Source organism: Geospiza fortis, unplaced genomic scaffold, assembly GCF_000277835.1.
Source record: "Geospiza fortis unplaced genomic scaffold, GeoFor_1.0 scaffold96, whole genome shotgun sequence".
Taxonomy (NCBI): Eukaryota; Metazoa; Chordata; class Aves; order Passeriformes; family Thraupidae; genus Geospiza; species Geospiza fortis.
The window spans coordinates 743,877-750,808 of NW_005054454.1; positions in this window are offsets into that span (position 1 = coordinate 743,877).

Below are 6,932 nucleotides of genomic sequence, written 5' to 3' on the forward strand. Positions count from 1 at the left end.
CCCAGCCACACTGTGCAGCGGGACCACGGCGCACTGAGCGCTGCCACCCCCGCCCGCAGGCGCTGGAGCCTTTGCAGAGTGGCCCAAAATCTCCTCTTTGTTTTAGTGTGTGTTGCCCGCACCTGCTCGGGGGTCCCCTGGCACCCCGAGCCCCGTTCGTGCCCTGCTTTGCCCCTCGCTGCTGCTCCCAGTCGCCAGCACTGCTGTCCCCAGCCTGGCTCACGCCTGCGGCAGTGCGGCTGAGGCTCTGCTGGCCTCATTTGCCAGACCAGCTGTAGGAGGGCACCCTCTGAACGCCCACACCGCTGCTGATGCTCTGACCCGGCACAGCCCCCACGGTCCCGCACGGTTTGCTAAAAACACGGATGAGCCGCTCCGGGCTGCTCCAAAGGCTGTTAAAAAGGGAAATGTGTCCTTATCAGCTCGCGAAAGTCGTAAAAGGGAACAACACAACGCTCTGTGTAAAGAAATGAACATCTGAATTCGCATGCTTTTAAGTGGTTTTTATTCGTGTGCGAGGATCCGCTGTGAGGCTGCCTTTAAGTGGGGTGAGAAACGCCGTGTCCTGGGCGGAGCCGGCAGCTGCTGCGAAAGAAGTCAGAACTTTTCCTTCGGATAAGGAAAATAATCCTGATTTTCAGGTGCAGACAGAACAGTGGAGGCAGAGTTGGCTGACCGGAGTGAGGTTTCATAATCAAAAAACCCCAACAGTTAAACAGTTTTATATTTGTGTATATAAACACACTTTTTATATTTGAGTATATAAACCCACTTTTTATATTTGAGTATATAAACCAACTATTTATATTTGAGCATATAAACCCACTTTTTATATTTGACAGGGAGCAGAGCAGGGATAGAACCCAGGGGTTTGGAGTGGGTGTGAAGGGGGAAGATGCAGCCGACAGGAGCAGGGAAATCCTACAGAATAAATCATAGCAGCAGGTGAAACACTCTGCCCCGGTAAAACACGAACAGCCAAATCAGTGAACAATCCTGCAGCTCTTTGATGCTCGCCCGGAGGCACATCCCGAGTGAGACAGAAGAATGGAGGCAGCTGTGCTCAGAAGGAACGTTCCTGGGGCTCATGAGGATTTAGGAGCAGGAACTCAGCACCTGCCAATGGAAGTCTTGCAGGTGGAACAGTCCTGAGGCAATTATCTCCCTTATCTCTTATGGGGTTTGATAGCAGTAGACTGACACAACTTGGTAACCTCTGGAGAGGTAATATTGGTTTATTCATCCTCACCTGAGGGTTGGACATGTCAGAGAATTCCAGCGGGGTTTGGGTCAGAGGGGACATTACAGATCATCCCTGCCATGGCAGGGACACCTCCCACTGTCCCAGGCTGCTCCAGCCTGGCCTTGGGCACTGCCAGGGATCCAGGGGCAGCCCCAGCTGCTCTGGGAATTCCATCCCAGCCCCTCATTTCCATCACAGGGAACAATTGCTTCCTAATATCCAATAGAAGCCTTCCTGCTATTAACTGGAAGCCATTCCCTGGGTGCTGTCCCTGCATCCCCTGGAAATTGTCTCTCTCCAGCTTTCCTGGGGCTCCTGCAGGCCCTGCAAGGCCACCCTGAGCTCAGGCCAAAGCTTCTCCTGTGCAGGTGAACAATGCCAGCTGTGCCAGCCTTTCCTGCCAGCAGAGCTGCTCCATCCCTCTGCTCATCCTGGAGCCTCCTCTGGGCTCTCTGCAGCAGCTCCAGCTCCTCCCTGTGTCCCCAGGTGTCCCCAGGTGTCACACAAGTCCCACCTCACAAGGCTCTCAGCTGTGAGAGCCCAGCCCAAAGCTCTGTCTGACACCTCCATGGGCAGGGCACTGCTGGGAGGACAGGGCTCACCTCGGGATTCCTCAGTGGAACCTTCAGGGCAGTGGTGGAATTTTGTGGAACCGGGTGTGGGTGAAGGACACAAGGCCTGAAGGCAGGAGGTGACATTTATGGACACTGGTCCCAGGCACGGGGGGACTGCTGGGCTGTCTGTGCAGGGCCAGGAGCTGCACTGTCACCCTGTGGGTCCCTTCCAACTCGGATGTTCCACAATTCCATGAATCCTGTGTGTGGCTGCACCCTTGAGAAGCCCTTGAGGCCCCGTGAGCTCAGCTTTGCTCTGGATGGGCTGGGACAGGAGGGTCCCTCTGGAGCTCCCTGGGGCAGAGCCTGCTCAGGGTCCCTGCAGCTTGAACAGCTCCTCTGGGTGATGACATGTTTGGGGTTCTTACACAAATCCTTTGGGTCATTAAATGTTTTAGGTTCTTACACATCTCCTTTGGCTCCATCGATGTTTTGGGTTCTTGCACAGCTCCTTTGGGTGATGAAGTGCTTGGGGTTCTTACACAGCTCCTTTGGGTGATTAAATATTTTGGGTTTTTGCAGAACTCTTTTGGGTGATTGAATATTTTGGGTTCTTACACAAATCCTTTGGGTTTGTCAATATTTTGGGTTCTTACACACCTCCTTTGGATCCATCAATGTTTTGGGCTCTCACACAGCTCCTTTGGGTGATTGAATGTTTCGGGTTCTTGCACAGCTCCTTTGAGTGATTGAACATTTTGGGTTCTTGCACAGCTCCTTTGAGTGATTGAACATTTTGGGTTCTTGCACAGCTTCTTTGGGCCCATCAATATTTTGGATTCTTGCACCGTTTCTTTGGGTGATTGAATATTTTGGGTTCTTACACATCTCCTTTGGGTCCATCAATATTTTGGGTTCTGGCACAGCTCCTTTGGGTGATTGAACGTTTTGGGTTCTCACACAGCTCCTTTGGGTTTGTGTCAGGTCTGGCTCAGGTTCCCTGTCTGACCCAGGATTTGTGTCCTGCTGATCAGGTGGAAGCAGAGCTGCCTGCCTGTTCCCTGCACAGCTTATCCATTAACACACGGTCCTATTTTCCTTTATTTACCTGTTCCCTGCTTTCAGCTCTCGCAAGGTGACGATTTCAAGGCCAACAAAGCCCAAACCCTTTCAGTGATAACCAGACCAAAAAACCAACAAAAATCCCTTCCGTGCCTGCCGGCGAACATCGGCGTGGGGTTTAAGCCTAACAAAAGATTAACTCGTTAAACATTCTCGGGAGCTTTACAAAGACAGAGCTGAGGACTAACAGCTCCCCCAGCCAGCCGCTAATTCTCTTTGTAGGACACAAAATTCAGGCTGAGTTCTCGATGCAATCACGGCAGGAATAATTTGTTAGGGATCTCTCTGAGCTCTCCCTCGAGAGATTTTTGTCGTTTTGCTGGAACTGAGCCTGTGAGGGCATCGGGACAGGGGGGAAAGGAGGGACAGACAGAGGCAGGGACAGGTGAAGAGGTCCCTTGTCACCCTTCGATTTCCCAAAGGAGTTTTGGGAATGCAGAAATGTTAAACTCAGACCTGTCCCAGTGGCATCCCAGAGCTTTGCATTTCTTGCTCCCCGCACTCATCCCTCAATTACTTAACAATTAATTAATTAATCTCTCGCTCTCCACGCCCCCCCGTTCCGTCAAGCTCTTTACACCCCATCTGTTCCTAAAACAGCCCTTGGCTAATAAATTTGATTTTCAGAGCCCGGCTTCGGGAAGGATTAGCGCACACTTCTTTATTAAAGGATGAGTGCAGGTATTAATTAATTAATTAATTAATGCTCACAGATGCCAGACTTTAGCCACAGCCGAAGATCCCCTCGCAGTCTGGTGGGAGCAACTTTTATCCCCGGGGGGGGTTTAATTAGGCTGGACTCGCTCGGATTATTGTAACTCCTTTTCCTTCCCCACTGCAGACCAAAGTTGTATTTATTTATAGCCAGAGATGAGGAAAAAAGAATTAGGGGGAAGTCGAGGCCCCAGAAAAAGGGGGAATTAAACTGGGTGTCCCCAGCATGGGATGGAGGGAGGGATTTGTCAGGGTAAACACAGACAGGTACAAACTGCCTGGCTGGGGAGAAGAATTACTTGTGGTATAAAACTTCCAATAACTTGTGGCATAAAAAATTATCTATATAAGAATATGAATACAGTATTATCAATATTTATATACTAATACCGAATCTTAATACATTTTGACATGGAAAAAATACCCCCAGACCCCTTTATTTGTGTATAAGCCAGTTCTATATCCTATTTGAAATATTATTTTAACTGTGGGAAAGACAAAGTTGCAAGTGAAAGGATTTTCTAGGAGGACTAAAATTCTTTCCTGCTTTCAGAACACATGGATGTTTGTTACGTTTGTCCCGGGTTCCTTGATTTTCCCGGTGTGAAATTCCATCATCTCGTGGCTGGGAGGGTGTTCAGAGAAAAGGAGGAGGAGGAGGAGGAGGAAGGAGGGATGTCCTGGTGGAAATCCCGGCGGGTTGCGGAGGCGCCATCTGTGCTGAGCCGATCTGGGGCAATCCCTGCCCAATTCCCGGCCCTCCCCAGCTGCTCCGGGGGCTTGGGAAAAAGGCAGCAATGTGCAGGGCACAGGGGAATTTCAAGTGCTGGACTGGGCAGCACAGAAACCCAAAAATCCCCCCCCAAAAATGAGGCTGAACAAGCAGAGAGAAGGAGGAGATGCTCCTTCATGCCGAGTCCCACCCTTCCCTCTGTTTTTACTCAATTCCTGAATTCCCGGCGTCCCACAGGAGCAGCCCGGAGTTAAATTCTAAAAAAATCATTCCAGAATATGTTGAAAAACAGCAACAAAGCTTGCAAAGAAATCAAACTCCGTCATTTTCGCTATATTCGAGTACTTTAAACCTGCTCATTGTCCAAAAGAATCTTCGATTTTCCTTTTCTTTTGGTTAAGCACCACAATTACAATGAAGCAATAGGAATAATGAAGCCAAGGTAAAAACCAGACATTATATATTGTTTTTCAGTCTAATTCAATCAAATCGTGGTTTGGGATTAAATTGGGAATTTGAGAAGCAGCAAAGTCCTGGTGACTGCCTTGGAACCTCGCGTTGGCTGATTTTGGACAACTCCAGGCTTTTGATTCTGCTCGGGAAATCCCTGCCGAGCTCTGAATTCCCTCCTCCCATCGCTTCCAGAGGCTTTTCCTGAATTCCTGAATTCCTGAATTCCTCCTCCTGCCTTAGGGAAGGGACCCCCAGTTCCAAAACCCTCTTTGCTCGGGGCATCGCTCAGGTGTTTAAAGCTAAGAGCCTTTGCCAGGCTCATCGAGGAGCTGTGATTTCATTAGTGCCTCCTCTTCATCCTCTTCCTCCTCCTCCTCCTTCCCCGCTCCTGGAATTGGGGAGGTGAGCGTGGAAAACGACTCCGACCTCCGCTGGATTTCACCTGCTCCAGGCAAATGCAAACCAGCCCTTAAAATAAAACTGCAAATAAAACTGCAAATAAAACTGCCCGGTGCCCGGGACACCTTCAGGCTCGGAATTAATTAAATAAACTCGAGTTTTCCGGGTAATACACGCTGCTTTTCTCACAGTGTTCCACAAAATTCGCTAGCGAGCCTTTATTAGATCCATTTTACTGGGAGCCTGGAAATAACTCCAAGCTTTTGGAAGCTCCCAGAGATTTTCTTCACTTTAAATAAAGTGTCCAGATTGTATTGAGCTCTATTATTTTAATTCCTACTTCATCAAAATTTATTTCAAATGTTTCCTGGTTTATTGTGCCTGTTTATCAGAATATAACCCCTAATCACAGTTAATTTGATTTTTTCTTTTAATATTCTTGTTTTAAATTTCATTTCATCTTTCACAGGTTTTAATTTTTTCCCTCCATTCTGCACCATTGCCACTTGATCTTGGCTTTTATTCCAATCCTTCTTTGCAAAACTCAGGGAAGTTTTATGTTTAATATGTCTTTTAAAGGAACTGTTGGGGTTTAGGGGTGATGCTGGGCTGACAGCAGGGCTGGATCATCCTGAAGGGCTCTTCCCACCCCAGGGAATTTGTGATAATTATGGATTTTAGGAATAAAACCTGGAATATTTCAAAGCAGCCATATAAATATTTGAGTTGCTGATGTAGAAGTATGTGACAGGTGCAGCCAAGAGGTACAAGGAGAATTTGTCTTATTAATAATGACCATTTTATTTTATTTTATTTTCATGCAGGTTATGCCACAATCCTTTCCTTTTCCCTTCTCCCTTTCTTTTCCTTTTTTATTTTTTCTTTTTTCCCTTTTAAGTTTCTCTTCTCTTCTCTTCTCTTCTCTTCTCTTCTCTTCTCTTCTCTTCTCTTCTCTTCTCTTCTCTTCTCTTCTCTTCTTTCTCTTTTTGTTTCTCCTTCTTCTCCTTTTCTCTTTTTCTTTTCCTTTCTCTTTCTTTCCTTTCCTTTCCTTTCCTTTCCTTTCCTTTCCTTTCCTTTCCTTTCCTTTCCTTTCCTTTCCTTTCCTTTCCTTTCCTTTCCTTTCCTTTCCTTTCCTTTCCTTTCCTTTCCTTTCCTTTCCTTTCCTTTCCTTTCCTTTCCTTTCCTTTCCTTTCCTTTCCTTTCCTTTCCTTTCCTTTCCTTTCCTTTCCTTTCCTTTCCTTTCCTTTCCTTTCCTTTCCTTTCCTTTTTCCCTTCTCTTTTTTTCTCTCCTTTTCTTTTCATTTTCCTTTATTTTTATTTTTCATCTTTTTCTTTTAAATATTTATTTTCTTCCATTTTCTTCTCTTACTTTCCCATTTCCCCTCTTTTCTTTACCTTCCCTTTCAATGATTTTTCCTTTTCCCAGGATCAGGACCCCAACCTTGCTCTTTCTCCCAACAGCTCTGCCAGAGGTTTTATTGAAATGCTGTTACATTTATTTTATTATTCTCAGCAACTCTGCCTGACAAACCCGTTTGTCCCACAGCACCCGTGACCGAGCCCTGCTGTCAATCAGTAACTGCGGCTGTTACTGATTGCTCTGGAATAAATTAAAGAATTAAATTTTTATTAATTTTATTTTATTTTATTTTATTTTTATTTTATTGCATTTTATTTTATTTTATTTTATTTTATTTTATTTTATTTTATTTTA